We start from the raw sequence: 17,924 nt of genomic DNA, 5'->3' as shown, positions 1-17,924 counted from the left end.
GGCAGTGTAGAAATGGACACAGACTCTAGGCTCAGTATTACACTAGCTCAACAATTCTCTATTGTTTAAGAGACACAACTTGATCCTACCTACATTAGTTTGGAAAGAAACGGAAAGTTCCTCATGAACTTTTGTGGTTACAAAACCAAGCTGTAATTTCAGTTCTCTCATTTATGGCCCTTCTACACTGAGCCAGGCATGTGGGGGGGGGGGGGGGGGGGGGCTTGAGGGGCTTCACCCCCCCCCCCCGAAATTCTCAGGGTGGTCTGCGAGAAGGCCTTACTGGTATTATTTAAACTGTTATGTTTATTCATATCATGATCTGATCACCATGCTCAATATATCCCATATGCATGGGGGTATTGGGATAACAATACAAAAGGTTTGCTAGGGTAGATCCTCTCCCATCCAGACTCAGCCCCCCCCCCCCCCCCCGAACCAAAATCCCAGCCCCTCCCAAATCAAAATCCTGGCTATGGGCCTGACACTGACATATAATCCAAAATATCAAGGCAGATAATCCACATTATCTTCTTTGAACTGGATTATCTGAGCCTAGAGTGCCATATAATCTAGTTCAAAGCAGATAATCTGGATTTTGTACAGCTGTGTAGAAGGGGCCTTAGATTTGCTCTCTAGGTATTGATTGTACTTGAATTTTAGAATCCAATTTTGGTCCAAATTTCTTACCACTTGGTTTGACACCATAGATGGAGAGGAAATCTATGCTTATGAGATGCCACAAATGGCAGATAAACACTTTAAGTATAAATATAGTTTTTTTTAATTATGGGGTCTAGAATAAAATGTCAAATTGAGATGCACTCTTTTTTAGAGAAGCAGCTACCTTACTTTTTACAGGAATTTTTTTTAAAGTCTCACAGCTGGCAGACACTTACACAGATGATGGGATTGGGGAGGATTTGTAGGGTAATAAATAAGAATTCAAAAGATACTAATAAGTGATGCTTTTAAAGATCATTTAACAGCCATTGATGGAGGATTAAGGCATCTCTTCATAGGCTATGCATCCAAGCATTGATACTATCCAGCTATAGTGTTATTGAAACCCTGGGATCCCAAAAGATCTCAATACCTGCAGCCGCAGGAAAGCCAAGAAGGATCCCAGTGGTTGCATCTGTGGGAGACCTTTCCCACAGATACCCAGTCTAGCTAACCTCCACAGATGCCTTTCCCCGAACTCCAAGTTGCACAAGCACCTACATATATATCGGGGGGAACACAAGGCAATACCACCATCTTTTCAGGCAGTGGGCATAATCTCCTAACAATACTGTACCTCCAAGCACCATGACAGAAAAGTCATGAAAGTTGCCCAATGCCCTGCTCTTGTTTTGTCCTGGGAATCCATTCATGTATACCAACACCTATTGTCACTCATTGTTTTGCCAGCTCTGGACTCATTGTCACACCAGAATTGGCAGGAACACTAGCACCCATCAACCTGAACTCTACCCCCATTCTTTTACCCCATGTAGCCACCAAAGGCGGACCCAAAAAACAGCCACAAATTTCAAACTGAGCAATGACAATTTATTCAATTTCCTGCCAGACACAGCGTCCAATCAACTGCAGCAACAGACAGTGCGTGTCAGGCAAGCAGCAAGCAGATCCTAGCCATCACCAACATACACCAATCAGTGCTCAGGGCATCAAAAGTCAATTGTTTTGAATAGTTCAAGTCAGGGGGTGCTGTGATTTTTAGTTTTGATTATTATTATTATTATTATTATTATTATTATTAACTGAATTTTAAAATGCCAACAAAATTTAATCCCATTTTACTGTTTGTATATTTGTATACTTTGGTTGTGAAATGCTTTTAATGTAAGCTGTTTTGATTATCTTTGTGGAGAGAAAAAGCTGGGTATAAATAATAATAATAATAATAATAATAATAAGAAGAAGAAGAAGAAGAAGAAGAAGAAGAAGAAGAATTGTGCGGTTTTCTGGCATTGTATATTTTTGCCACTTCTGTGACTGTTCATTTGTATTTTGATTCCGTAGCTCACTTGTCGATGGATGTCCAGAATCAGCAGCATCCACCGGTCCTTTTTATCCTGGGCGATGACCAAGCCAGTATAGACTTCGTTTTGGTTTGATTCTCCATAATGCTAATGAGTTAGGTGCTCTTGGTTCCATTCCTCAGCTGAAGCCTCTCTGGCTTGGTTGGACCTGCCGGTAGTTACACTACCACTAGCACAGCCCTCAGCGTCCTCGGAATGGTTAAGCCCCCTCCACCACCACCACGTCAAGGTGGCAAAAGTATTGGAAAATGAGCACGCAAAGATACTGTGGGACTTCCGAATCCAGACTGACAAAGTTCTGGAACACAACACACCAGACATCACAGTTGTGGAAAAGAAAAAGGTACAGGTGGTCCCAGTGGTGATCGGCACATTGGGTGCCGTGCCAAAAGATCTCAGCCGGCATTTGGAAACAATAGACATTGACAAAATCACAATCTGCCAACTGCAAAAGGCCACCCTACTGGGATCTGCATGCATAATCTGAAAATACATCACACAGTCCTAGACACTTGGGAAGTGTTCAACTTGAGATTTTGTGATACGAAAGCCAGCATGTCTATCTTGTTTGCTGTGTCATAATAAAATAATAATAATAATAATAATAGCTGTCAAACTATAAATGTCTATGTATGTATTCATTGCCTTTCTGCCTGATTTGAGAGCACTGACATCTGCTTTGGCTGAAGTGAATAAAGCTTCTTTTCCTTGCCTTCAACCCTTTTGTATCTTATTTGATCTTTCGGAGCCTAGGCATACCAAGCACCCGCACCCGTGAAATTGCAGAGCTGAAAGCACATATCAATAGGAACATAGCTGGGAATTCACCACTCCTGTAAGGATTTTCTTCCTTATACCTCCCACTCAGGACGATGCGACAAGAAGCTTCAAGGCTGCCAGGAACCCTTTTAGAACCTGCATGGAAGTGGGTTATTTTAACCCATTTCCACAGGGGTTTATGTGTGCCTAGAAGTGCCCTCAAACTATCTGATGTAGGAGACCAGCAATTATTTCTCTATTCAACAATCTATTAATTGATACCATATTTTGCTTGTTGGTTACAATTGATCCATCCTTCCTTCCTTCCTTCCTTCCTTCCTTCCTTCCTTCCTTCCTTCCTTCCTTCCTTCCTTCCTTCCTTCCTTCCTTCCTTCCTTCCTTCCTTCCTTCCTTCCTTCGTAACCCTCCCGGGACCTGCAGCAAATGGCTTGTTGACTACCACTAGTCAAGGGAACACTGGAGCTCTAGAAATTTGAGTTCCTATGCTCCTGCTCTCTTCTTTTGTTTCTCTCTGCTCACTTTCTGATTCTCTTCTAGAATATGCAATGGCATAATAAAACAAAGGCTACCTGACAAAACTATGACTCATCCACATTCTTGAATGCCAGACAGTTCACCACTTCCTTAGCTGAGGCCATATTGGAAATTCGTTCCTATGCTCTTATTCTGTTTCTTTCTGCTCTTATCAATTAAATAGTGTTATGGAAACAGTCTATACTGTCCAGATTTCTAAAAATATTTATCAATTTAAACTACCTTGTGCTTAGAAACTGCATAACTCATTTTAAAGCAAGGATGTGGATAGATCTAATTTAAATAAAAAAAATCAAGGTTTATAGTGACATGCATTGTCAATCTTTTGTCATTCTGTTAGTGCAGAACTATACATTCAATTGTTTCAGAGACTTGAAGCTTCAGAAATTTCCTGATTTTGGCAGATTAGCAATCCATATGGGGATGTGTAACTTCTCTATAACTTTTCTCTCTGTGTAATTAATCACTCCACACACTTAAGCATGCTTAATTCAGGTTTCATTTCCTTTTAATGATGAACATTGACCTCAGAATGTCATAATTTTCACTGATGGGATATTACAAGTATGTTATTGCTGTGTGTCTGGTATGTATTGGCTCAGTTCCAAACAGAATGGGAATTGTTTCTATTAATTAAAAGTTGATGTTTGGAAAATTGATATTTTCCTGTTGCAACTTATGTGTCATGGAGACAATTGCTTATTTTTTATTTGTTGTTGGAATAGCACATGCCCAAGAGCCTTTTTGAAAGCAGTTTGAACATGTGGAACTGCAAATGTTACCTGTTATACCCCCTCTTGCTGGGCAGTTTTGAAAGCTTTTGCCAAAAGAATAGTGTATTTTTCTCTTTTTGATACATTGTTGGCAGTCATATATCCCTCTTACTCTTTATTTCTACATACCAAATTAATATTAATTTCCTTTATATTTTAATTAAAATATTTTTCTTGGACACTCCTATTACATGGTTCTAAAGCAAGGGTTCCACTTTAGCTGTCATGGTTCCATTTTATGGAATCCTGGGATTTGGAGTTTAGTGAGGCACATTCAGGTCTTTAGCGAGAAAGCTCCGTAGTCTCACCAACGGAGACCGGGCTGTGGTGCAAGGGGGCCGGGCTGTGGCGCAGGCTGGTAAACAGCTGCTGCAATAAATCACTCTGACCATGAGGTCATGAGTTCGAGGCCAGCCCGTGACGGGGTGAGCACCCGTCAATTAAAAATAAAATATAGCCCCTGCATCTATCAAGTAGGAAATAAGGTACCACTTATAAAAGTGGAGAGGCAAGTTTAACTAATTTACAACGTTGGAATGAGGAAGTGAGGAAATGCCATCAGAGTGGATGATGAAGCAGCTGCTCCCCCCTGTGGCCAGAATCGAACATCCCCTCAGGGGAAGGTTAAAATTGCCTCTGCGTCTGTCTGTCTGTTGTCTCTGTCTCAGTTCGATGTGTTTATGGACATTGAATGTTTGCCCTATATGTACATAATGTGATCCGCCCTGAGTCCCCTTTGGGGTGAGAAGGGCGGAATATAAATACTGTAAATAAATAAATAAATAAACTTCAGATCCCAAAATTCCACAGGATGCAGCTATGGCAGCAATGTGACCCAGATGGTGACTATACAAACCACTGGTGCCCATTAAGGGCTTTGTACATTGTCGTGGGTATTTGTTGTCTAGCTGCTGTAGTTTGAAGTCAGTTTCAAACTGTGTTAAATAGTCAGTATTGATAGGGCCCATGCTTGTCATTCTCAGGACAATTTTTATAATAGAAGTGCCAAGAGATTAAATTGCAGTGGGAACTGGGGGCCCTTCTACACTGCCATATAAATCCAGATTATCTGCTTTGAACTGGATTATATGGCAGTGTCTACTCATATAATCCAGTTCAAAACTGATTATGTGGATTTGCTGACCGACCGGCTGGGGTATCTATAATTCCCCCACAATTTACTTAATAGTTTCTTGAAGGTCTTTTGACATCTGAAAATATAGGCCCTTGGGATCATCTTCAGCAGCATAAATCACAACTGACAGTTACACATGGTCAGGTCCCCCCATTTCACTCTGAAGTAAAAAGTTGGATTGAAAAAATCATACAAATACAAATTAGAAGACTTGTCACTCATTTGTTCTAATTCAAGGAGTGAGATTTGTAATGGCGTTTCCTGTTTTTTAATCTAGTCTCCAAGGAAGAATTCTCTAGTCATAAATCAACTGATGCCTTTTGTGAAAATTCTACTTACAACATTTGGTGGGCACTGGCTCTTTGAAACATGGGCTTAAATCTATTATTTTTATGTACTACATAAATGTACTACAGATGTATATTTTCAACCATAATATTTGTTTCAAATGTGGACTTAACAATTTAGAAATTGTTACAATTAAATTTTAATAATTTAGTAGCCACTTAGTTTGATTTCTGTCTAAATATTAATCTCATTTTGAAATCCAAAGTTTCCTGTCACCTATGAAAATGAAAAAACAATATGTTGCATTTTGAAGAAAAGCAATGCGATGCAATGTTTTCTGAAGATAACCATATCAAAGAGGCTGGAGTTGGTATCAAAGGGGATAAATGGAAGCTGATGCGTGACTTTGAATCAGATTGGGAGACCTTGTGGATCTGGCTGATCTTGCTAATGAAAAGGTTTTGGCTGCATCACTTACATCACTTGCTGCGCAGTCTGTGGAACTGCCTCCCAAGAGAGACCAGGATGACCCCATCGCTGGGGTTGGCCTTCCGCAAGCAAGTCAAAAAAATTTTTTTTGCAGGTAGGCATTTGCGGAAGGATAAGGGGCACGCTGCTGGGGAGGTGTGAGTGGGATTGGAGGGAGGAGGAGGAGAGAGATTGTGATTATTAAAAGCTATTTTAAGTGTATTTGTTATATTTTAATCTGTATTTTAACCTAAATCCACAATGTATTATTTAATTGTTTTATTTTTTATTTTTGTACTCACTTTGTTTTAAACTGTGGCCAAAGTGTAGGATTGTTAGTTGCCTTGAGTCCCCACAGGAAGAAGGACAGGGTAGAAATAAAGTAAATAACACAAGACTGTTTATCATAACCAGATCAATTTCAAAGAAATAGTAGCCATTTAAGAAGGAATTGTGCTTGAATTGAAATGGTCATCCCAACTAAAACTAATGGTTGAAAAGTGAGTCAGCATTCATGTAAATTCCAATTATCTATCTTATCTGGAATTATCAAATGGATTCAGGCTTAGGTCTGCCAACTGTCATAAAAAACTGCTGCATTTTTTGTACTAAATATTGATTTTTAAAAATGATTTCATATTACAATTTTTACAGGATTCAGGAATAGGAGGATATTCCGAGAAGAGCAAACCTGCCAACTTTCAAATGACTAGAGTTGGCACCCTTCATTGCAGTTATGAGTTTGTAACCTAGATTTATGGATCTATGGCCTCTTTCACACAGCTGTATAAAATCCACACAGAACTAGATTATAGGGCAGTGTGGACTCAGACAATCCAGTTCAAAGCTGATATTGTGGGATTTTCTTCCTTGATATTCTGGGTTATAAGGCCATGGAAGGGCCCTTGGGTTCCTTTCTCTGACATTTCTGTATAATATTGTCTCTCACAGACTGAGGTCAGGAAAAGCAAAAAGGGATATCCTCCTGAAACGCCACTCCCCCTTTCATTTCACTAAAATTCTACAGGCATCCCATTCCAGTCCAAGCTGGCTCACATTATCTATTTCTTCTCAGGCCAGACCAGAATTATCAGTCTTTTCCCATGGTAGGCCTCCCGATGTTTTGCATTATTCACCATCGGATGAATTATGGCACGGGAGTGCTCTGGTGTCTTACCAGAGTAAACTTCATGACATTAAGTTCAAAGAACCCCACTATAATTTTAACATCTCTTTGAATCAGCTGAGTTTTATTTAAGGTATGGGAATCATTTGAATTTGGGAAGCACCCCTTATTAGATATTGGTTTCTTGCCAAGGTAAGAAAGTTTGCAGATTAACATAATGGCTTACAAACTATGAGATACAATACAACAGTTTTAAAAGGTATGAGGAATTCAATTGTAAAATAAAAAAATCCAGATGTTGACTTCTTTTAAATTATTAATAATGGAGTACTTACTGGAAGGAATCAAAATGAGACTTGGTTACTGCTGTGATGAACGAGTATATTCTACTATCTCACCTCTTTCCCAACACAGTCAGAGGTGGTGGTCCACCATTGAACTCTTGGAGGAGGAGAAGTACATGGCAGCTCATATCAACTAAGACAATGAAAGCACAACATTATAAACCACTTGGCATGTTTGGTGGCAAAAACATTGCTGTGATTTCTAGCAGGATTTATTGAATTTTTTCTGTGCAATCTGATCCAAACATACAATTGAAACTGTCGGTGCCAATTAACAATCTTCTAAATTGCCTGTGTTTAATGTCAAAAAATTATAAAATGTCCAGCATGAGACAGATGTTAGACACTCAAAGATACAGTTACTGACCTCAGTAGGAAAGGTTAAGGAAACCACAGATCTGAATATCATCAGAGTGCATGGGAAAATGAAAGCCATATGACATAATCAACACTTCAAGAGGACTTGAATATAATCAAAGATATAGGACCCAGTGTTGAGCCTTGAGGTTTGCCATTATGTAAAGTAAAGAATGTGAAATCCTTGATCTGCACATGGCAAAGATAAATGATTACACAGATAAAATTTAAATCTAATACATGCCAAGCCATGAGATTAACCATTAAAATGATAAATGGCCAAATAATATCATATGGTTTAAGGTGTCAAAAGCAGATGTTAAATTAAACAAAATGAGTACATATCCAGCAGGCATCACTGGAAAATATTACAGAAACTATAATATTTAAGGAGATGTATGGAAAAATAATTTAAAATCAAGTTTTGCCCTTGGACCCACCCTCCCTTTCTCCCTCCCTCCCTCCCTCCCTCCCTCCCTCCCTCTCTCCCCCTGTATGTGTGTGTTTGTGTGTATAAACATTTGAAGAACAAAGTGCTCCCAATTAGTTACCACCTCTTCGCTTATTTCCATGCTAAACTTCGTTCCCTTCCACACAGCTGAATAAAATCCCACATTATCTGCTTGGAAATGGAATATATGGCATTATGGACTCAGATACTCAGTTTAAAAAATATATTGTGGGATTTTCTGCCTTGATATTCTGGGATATTGGGCTGTGTGGAAGGGCTCTTCTTTACTCCTCATGTAATCTGTTTAAATATCAGGTTATACCATTACTTCAATTCTTTTAAACTTTTTGCAGCCAATGTTCAAATTCTCTCTGTCTTCCAAGGTCCCAAGGAGGAGCAGATAGAATTATAAATAGAAAACCTGCACCTTTATATATAAGAGCTGAAATTAGTGTGTTTTAATGGTTACACAAATTAAATTCATGTGGAATCTTAATTCAAATCAATGATTTCACTTAGTCTTTGGCACTCATCCTCAGAAGCACTCTGTGATGGTGTGTGTACATGATCAAGATTTGGAGGTTATTATGCTGGGATGGCTGCCTATCCCTCCTTTTGTTTGCACAATCACTTATCTTGACATGAAAGAGTGGTAAGTTGAGAACTCCAAATCTTGCCAACAGATGTTAACTCTCTTTCATTTTGATTTCTGATTTACCTTCAAGATATACTAGAAGTTAGACTATTGGGGGGGGGGGGGGGATACTGGCAGAATACGTATTGGCTCAAAGACAGCTCATTAACATTCTTGTTTTATGCAAATGCTGATTGGTACTGACTTGCTCAAGGTTCTTTGTGAATCCAACACAAAGCTAGAGATTTGAAGTCAACATTTTCATAGTGAAAGGTCTAATGGGATGGACTGCTGTTTACATTATTCTTTGATACCATTATTCATCTTGTGGCCATCTTGGTTTGCAAATATAGCGGAATATCATTTCAACATACCAGTGCATATGTCCCCATTGCAACCAATGATTGATTAATCTATGTTTGTTTGCCCATTAGGAAAATCCATCACTGCTCAGAGCCAGCCCTAGGTATTTTTCAAGTGTAGACGAACAGAATTTTGCCCCCCCCAAACCAATCACTGAAAAATAAAAGTGTTGGATAAGCGAAAATGTTGAATAATAAGGAGGGGTTAAGGAAAAGCCTATTAAACATCAAATTACATTAAGATTTTACAAATTAAGCACCAAAACATCATGTTTTACAACAAATCAACAGAAAAAGCAGCCTCGACTGCGCCCCCGTATGTTTTGCGCCTGAAGCAACCGCTTAATTCGCCTCATTGTTGGACCGGCTCTGCTGCTTATAACGCATTAAACAAAAGAAATCGTAGTTCTACCTGCAACTGTTACATTAGGAAACAACTCTGGCCAGAATTCAGAATTGTTTCTTCAGAGGCAGACAGCACTGTTTCCTTATGTTTACTAAAAATAATATTCATATATAGTAGTTCTGAGGACTGTATAAGATTTTAGAAATATGATTTCCATTAAAGTTACATAGGAACTGAATAGTGGAAAGAATTTCAAAAATGTCAAGTCTTTGAAGGGACTGCAAAATGATTGTAAGATTCTTGGCAAATAGTATCCAAGGATAAACAGTAGGGTATTTTTGACAAAAAATAGCTTTTCAATATGAAAAGAAAAACACGGAGATGTTCATTCACCTGAGTATTGGTAGGGTGAAAGAAAGTGAAATGCCTTCTAATGAAAGTACAAACCTGCCATCAAATTCCAAAAAAGCTCTTAAGCAAAGCTAAAACAAAATTATGGCCAGAATCTTATTGGGGAGTTATGAATGCATAACTACTGTAGTTATAACGCCATGATTTGAACTCCATTCAGATCCCCCATTCCTACTTACCAGCAAGCAGCCACTATTATCAATGGGGATTTGTTCCCCTGTCACTTGGGAAGCAGCTGACATTCTCGCTCCTCTTGTGAATGATCTCTAGCGTGTCAGGCAGAAGCAGGGTCCCTGTGGTAATTCCTCCTGGTGCCAGATATAACTTCTGATTGACCAAGGAACAAATTCCCATTTATCACAGAGGATTCTGTCTAGCATGTGAGATTGGGGACTTTCACAGTCCCTACCTATCCCTTAAACTAGAGGTTATGTAGCTATTTTCAGTACGAAACAGACATGAGTACAAAACTCCATCATAGATTCCTAATCAGTATCTCAAGCATTCTAAATGGAGAATGCAAGTGAGACTCCTAACCCATAGGCGGTCCAACTGCCAGGCGAGGTAGGCTTTTGCCTGTGGCGCCATCGTCCCGGGGGTGCCGTCGAGACCCCGGGAGGATGGCGCCACCCCGCCTCCTTCTCCTCCTTTCTGGGCCTTCCTGCGGGGGGCGGGGCCATGTGGGGGCAGGGCCGCACAGCATGGGGGGAGGGGTCAGTCCACACACCCCGCATGGCCCCACCCCGCCCCCGCACTGCATGGCCCCCCCCAGGGGGGGCGCCAAAATTACCTTTGCCTATTACAGAAAATTACCTAAGGACAGCTCTGCCCATATTGGATAACTGCACAGTCAATGAGCCAAAGCCAACTCTGTCTCTTCATCTCTCCTGGCTTTATTTTACTGTGGTTTGATGTCTGGGCCACTCAGATTTGGCCAAATTGGATACCTGGTTCTAATTGAGGTAGTGGTCTTGCATTTTAGTTAAACTGTTTAAGACTTTGGATGAAAAATCCCATGATTATGTCTTTTCTCATATGCTAAAACGTCTCCAAGACAAGAGGGTTTTGTGCATAAGAACCAACTTTTTCTCCTGAAGTAGCATTCCATGATTTGAGCCTCGTACTTCACTGAAAGGGGTACAGATAGAAACAGGCTTACTATTTCAGACACAACTAGTTGACAGGAACTTCTGTCATGTGCTTAGTAAAATATACGTTACTTGAATTTCAAACTGACATGGGGTCAAGGAGTTTTAATACCATCCACCACTTGCCACTGCAAGATTAAAACGCAACAGAAAAGGCAAAAGGACTAAAGCTCCACAGGTTCTCAATAGGATCTTGATTTGAATCAGATTCCCCTTGCCTGAACTTTATATTCTGCATACTGTGGCTAGATATGTGAGTAGTATCGTATTTTGTTAAACCACTAGTTACCTATTCCATGATAGTCTTCATTGTCATAGGGCAGCTCTACATGAACACTATAATCTAGTTTGGGATATAGAGCAAAACGAACTTGTTTTGCTGTGCAGTGCCTACACAAACAGTAAAAAAAAAAAAAAAACAGTTTTAGGCTGGGACAATGGTCACAATACCTGCTGATTGTGGATTGGAACTGAGCCCAGGAACCACAGTATCTATTGCTAGGCAGCCACCAGAAAATATGAGGGTTTTTAAAAAACCAATGTGCTGAGATGCACTAATGTGCAAATCCATGTCCCGTCAGGATCACCCAGATTTTGTGTGCTGCATGATATATACTCTGATTGACTGCAGTACATTATCTGACTTGTTGAGCATTTTCTGTTGAGTTTTTTAAACATACTGTATATGGCTTGATGTGTGATGCAGCTCACATTGGGGTATGCATGTTTTGCGGACAGCCGGCTTTGAACTGGATTATAGTGTATGTGTACGATCACGCATAGCCTCCTTTGCAAAATCCATGGCACAAAATGGACCCATATGTAGAAAGTATAGCCATATGTAAAAGAGATTCCACAAGAGGGGCTCACTGCATATTTTATGTAACATATTGTATGGTATGATCTTCAGCCAAGTATAATGAAGATGGAAGATTGGAAACTATATGTCTCATGACCTAAGATTCATATGCATTTAACCCAAATTCATGATTGATCTGTTATTTCTTTGTGCCCTAAGTTTTGAAGATTTCAGATGAGGCTCTGTCTCTCTACAAAACATTTATTTAGAAATAGGGCTAAAATTAGACTAGGTACTTTTTTTTTAAAGACGAAACAGACAATTATTCTTTCTGTCCTCCCACCTTTTGGCTGAAAGTGAATAATAAGATACTTGTTATACTAACATGCTATCATAAATTAACTACATTCCAGAAAAAAATAATTTTAATTAGATTTTTATAGGGGAAAGTGCTATTCATATAAATAGAATTATATGAATGTAAATGTCTTAAAGTTTCTCAAACTGAAGTTTGTCTTCTGTTATTAAAATGTCAGAAAGGCATACTAGCTAATTCTGTTCATATGCTCTGTGTCTACTGTAGAATTGTTCTAGGTAATAAAGAAGTGTATGTTTTTTTTAAAACTGAAATGTTACCAGGCAAGATTATTTTTAATTTTAGTTTTCAGTTTCTAGGACTTTTATGAGCTTTATCAACTCTTTCAAATGCCAATTGATTATATTTTTGAAATGGTTTTTCAGTGGTATAGACCATTGGTGGTTAACCTTTTAGAGACTGAGTGCCCAAACTGCAATCCAAAACCAGTTGAAGGGTGAACGGTCAAATGTGTGTATGTGTGTGCGTGCGGGCAAGGGGGGCACTGGTGACAGCGCACGTGCCAGGAGAGAGGGCACTGCATGCCTCTTCTGGTACACATGCTATAGGTTTGCCATCATTGGTATAGACTGTCACACTACATCACACACAGCTTTTATTGGCATACAACAACAAAATCACAACACAGGTATATACAAAAAGAGGAAATCACAGATAAAAAGGAAACATACTTAAAAGTTACTAATCTCAAGGAGCCTGCGTTTGTCTCTGTCTCTGTTCTATGTTAAGGCATTGAATGTTTGCCTTATGTGTGTGCAATGTGATCCGCCCTGAGTCCCCTTAGGGGTGAGAAGGGCGGAATATAAATACTGTAAATAAAATAAATAAATATATTATCCAATTTGGGGTAAACAAACAAACAAACAGAAGCTGCATCAACATGGGAAAGAGTTAATAGACTTATAGTGAAGTGAATTTCTCAGGGGAGATATGTTGCTGGTTCTAACAATCTCACCATTAACGGGTGACATTAACAGTCTTGAAGAAGAGTCATTGCGAACTGAGAAGATGTAGTGCCAATCAGAATTTTGTCAGTGTAGACAAGCCCCAGGTCATATGCTATGGGTCACATTCCTAGGGTAAGATGATGAGAGCATTATAATGTCCCTGAGGCTAGAAGGCTAGAAGACTAGGGCCCTGCTAGATCAGGTCTGCTTGATGACCTGCTTGTGACTTGGTAGGGACAGGAAGTTGTCACAGCCCAGCCATGCTGAATGTGGTTTGGTACTGCCAGGCAGCCATCTTCCAGGACCCTCTCAACCCCTGTGTTGTGCCTGTTCACCAACTGCAACAACTTCACCTACCTTCATCAGCTAGAGTGCTCTCTCTCTCTCTCCTCCCCATCCTCCTAAGTGAATCTGTGGTCTGGCTATGGGCAGCCAGATCACCTATAGTAAGGCAGGTGGTGGTGATGGTGGAGGGGGTATTGCAGCTGGAAGCAGCCATGACATGGGGGGAGGAGAGGGACTGCGATCCCAAATCCTCAGGAACATGGAATGTCAGTCAGGACAGCTAAGAACCAACCCAGCTGTCTTGACAACCCCTAACTTGGGGAAAACCCAAATCTTGGTGAATTCAGGCATTAAGATGGCCATCATATGGTATTTAGCTGCTACAGGGCCGATCCATTGTCACACTTAGTGCTCGGTGCAGATGTGCCTCAAGACTTCGTCAACAATACACAAGTACTGCACATAGTTATTCAAGCAGTTAAAGTGGGTTGCTGTAAACTGGGCTTTTTAATTTGAGCAAATTATGTCTCCTTCTTCTTTAGTTGTCTTATGCTTTAATGAATCTGAGTAGGTCTTTTTGTTTTTAACTTAGTGTATTTACCTGGTTTTGTTGCGAGCCATATTGAGCCCTGTGTGTTGCAGGAGAAAGGTGAGAAACAACTAAAACAAATAAATACACAGCAGATTATAGTAGGAAAAATTATGTCCATATATAGAGATTTCAAATTGAATTAATTCATATATTCAAGAAATTTAATATGGCAATCTTAAATCTGAATATGGCAATAAATATTGTTGTTTGTTCATTCAGTCACTTCCGACTCTTCGTTACCTCATGGACCAGCCCACGTCAGAGCTTCCTGTTGGCTGTTGCTGCCCCCAGTTCCTTCAAGGTCAATGCCAATACATGCAAAAGAGAAAATTAAAATGTTAAAACCTAAATTTTAAAATATTATTCATTCTTCTTAATATCATAAATTATCTCTTCTGCCTAAAATGTTTGGGATAATAGAAAAAGAGCATTAGAAATTAGTAGATTCTATGTTTTAATTTTTTGTTATGCATTGTTTTGAGGGATTTAAATTTACATTGTTGGTATTCTTTCTCAAAGAAACTTTCAATAAGGGACTTAAACCACTTAAACCAGATGTGCAAATGTCTGATTCCTTATGTATTCCTTATCGAATTTGTTATAGTTGGGAAAAGTTGAGTAGTGATTTAAGTCCCTTATTGAAATCAACAGGATTTAAAGTGCTAAACTTTGGCGAGATGCTTCTCGGCATGTTCTGATAATGAATGGTTTTTCCTGTGGCCATTTCTGATGAAAAACTATCCTTAACTTTTACCTCAGGGGTATCGTATAATACAACTTGGGGTTTCCGTTACCACATTTTACAACAGCAGTAATGCAAGAATTTACTGCCAACGTTATAGGGTGAGACAAAAGTGTGCCATTTTATGAAGCCGTTAAACACCTTGAAATTTCCCCACATTGAACATCAAGGTTACTGTGTTTCCAAATGTTCCCTGGCACTGCCATTCAGTATGTTTAACCCTGTAGTGTAATAAAATTATATGGTTTGACCAGATATTCACTAATCCTGGAAGATATCGCATCTGGACAATGTTTTGAGTGCAATCCAATACCTCGGAGACGTCATTGTCAAAATGAAACATCACTCTATCACCGGTACTTGTTAGTAGAGAACACCTGGACTATGCACAGCAAGGTTATTAAATTTCTCTTTCACAAAGAAGCCTTTCAAGGATCACGGAGTTTCCACCTCCCACTTTTTTATGATCAAGATGAAAGTTTAAAATGGAATACCAAAGGGGTTCTATTGTTTTGTTTGTAACTTACTTAGCATTTGGAGCACAGGAATAATTTATGCAAAGCTTTCTAGAAAAAAAATGGAAGGAAATGCATGCCATTGAAACTATAGTGGCCCAAATAGAGGCTACAGCTAGCAACAGAAATGTCAGAAGGATGGGAATAACTAGAAGCAATCTGATGAAGTTCTTCCCCTACTGTCTCTGGAGAAGACATCAAATCTCCTTGTAGCAGTTTAGATGTTATTTGAAAGAATAGAGTCAACAGGAAGTAGTGGTTAGAATTATTGATCGAGATTTGGAAGATCCAGGTTCTTGTCCTTATGAATGGGAAACCTTGGGCAAGTCACTCTCCTTAGGCCAATCTACTTCATAAGATTGTCATGAAGATAAAGTGTGGAAAAGAAGAACCAGGTATGCTAGTTACAGTGTATAGTTATGGGGGTGTGGTGAGGGTACTGACCATACAAAGAAGAATTCTGTGTCCCATGAAATTTTCATTCAATCCGAAATTTGTTACCATTGCAGAGAAGGAACACATATATTTCTTGCATTGACAATCTTTGGAATGTGTTGTCAAAGGCTTTCATGGCCGGGATCACAGGGTTGTTGTATGTCTTTCGGGCTGTGTGACCATGTTCCAGAAGTATTCTCTCCTGATGTTTCGCACACATCTATGGCAGGCATCCTCACTTCATGTACAAGGTCCCCTCTGTAAGTATTGTGTGGTGTTGGAGGAGAAGTTGGTGGTAAAGGTGGTCATCAGAAGCTTGGTGCTTTCATTTCTAAACCATTTGTGTGCTGAAAATATGCAATACAATTCTTAAGACACCAAAAACAGAGTACCATCTGAACAACTTGTGCTTGGCTGCAATGTTTTTGCTAATTTACAGTGTAAAATGTCTTGATGTAACACGTTATCATGATAAAGAAAAGAAGAAAAAACAGAAAGAAACTTCTGCCTATTGTGGAAACTATTGCCTTTTGTTGCCGACAAGTACTGGCTTCAAGAGGGAGCAATGTTTCAGGACCCATTACCTGTGAAGAACATTTGCATAATAATGGTAATTTCCAGGCCTTGTTGAGATTTCATGCCATATCAGGAGACACTGACCTGAAAAGTCATCTCAAAACTGCAGCTATGAATGGTCAGCATACTAATCCTCAAATACAAAATAAACTAATGGACAAGGTAGTCCAAAAAATTGCAATACATCACAGTGTTTCTGTGTTTGGCAGATGAAACTTTGGATATGAGTACCTCAGAACAGTCATCACTCTCTCTAAGGTACGTTGATGTTGAAGCTGCAGGAATTTATTGGCTTTTTGAAGATAAGTGATATGACAGGTGGAGGACTTGCAGGCATTATTTTGAAAACACTGGAAAAATTGGGCTGAACTTGCAATACCTGTGTTAGACAAAGTTATGATGCTAATATGAGTAGTCGTATTAGTGGTGCACAGGAAATTATATTGTAGAAGTTTCTGGTGACTGTCTACATCCACTGCAGTCCTCATTCACTAAATCTAGCCTTAGTGAAGACTTGCAGCATCCCACCTGTCAGAAACTGCCAAGTAACAATATCATCTATGTGCAATTTCTTCAGAGCATCATCCATCAGACTGGAGCTGTTTAAGAAAAATATAAAAAAGAATTTCCCTGAATAAAGAATGAACAGCTTGTTTCTATTTTGTGAAACCCGTTGGGTTGAGAGACATGATGCAATTTTACATTTTGTTGAACTGTACAGTGTGGTGGTGAGGACACTCGACGAACCAAAAGAGAGTCCTCTACACAGTATTGAGACTTCTTCCCAAGCTGGTCACCTTCTTTTAGCTGTTCTGAATGCTGAATTTATAGTAACCATACACATCCTAAGAAAGCTCTTGTCATCATCCCTTCAGCTTAGCAAAACTTTATAAAGAGTAGATATGAACATTTTCTGTAGTCTGCAACATGTCAACAGTCTCTTTTAAAAAGCCAGGGAAATGCACATAGAATCTGTGAAAAGAATTTCAGGAGATCTTTGGCACATCAAGATCAATGGTGGAGTCTATGGGTGGAGAAGTTAGGATTCAAGATAAACTTGTAAAGCAACATCCAGGCAACTTCACCAACACCAATGGAATATTATAGGCTAAATGTGTACATCCCATTTCTGGACTTTTTCTGCAGTCAGCTTCAAGAAAGGTTTACAAGGCACAGGGGTAAATTTCAGACACTGCAAGTTTTTCTCCCTATTAATTGCGGCCATTTAAAATCCAACTTGAACAAGTGCACATAACTTTATAATGAATGCCTTCAAAATAATGACACACTGATGGAAGAATTTGACCTGTGGTGTAGAAAATGGAAAAAGATTACACCTGCAGAAATGAAATGGAAGCATTCCTTGTCTGTAATAGACACTTTTCAAAGGGGAAGAAACATCTTCTGATTTCTGCAACATTGCCAGTGTCAACAGCTACAAATGAAAGGTTG

Source organism: Anolis carolinensis, chromosome 3 (assembly GCF_035594765.1).
Source record: "Anolis carolinensis isolate JA03-04 chromosome 3, rAnoCar3.1.pri, whole genome shotgun sequence".
NCBI lineage: Eukaryota > Metazoa > Chordata > Lepidosauria > Squamata > Dactyloidae > Anolis > Anolis carolinensis.
This window is presented reverse-complemented; position numbering follows the sequence as displayed.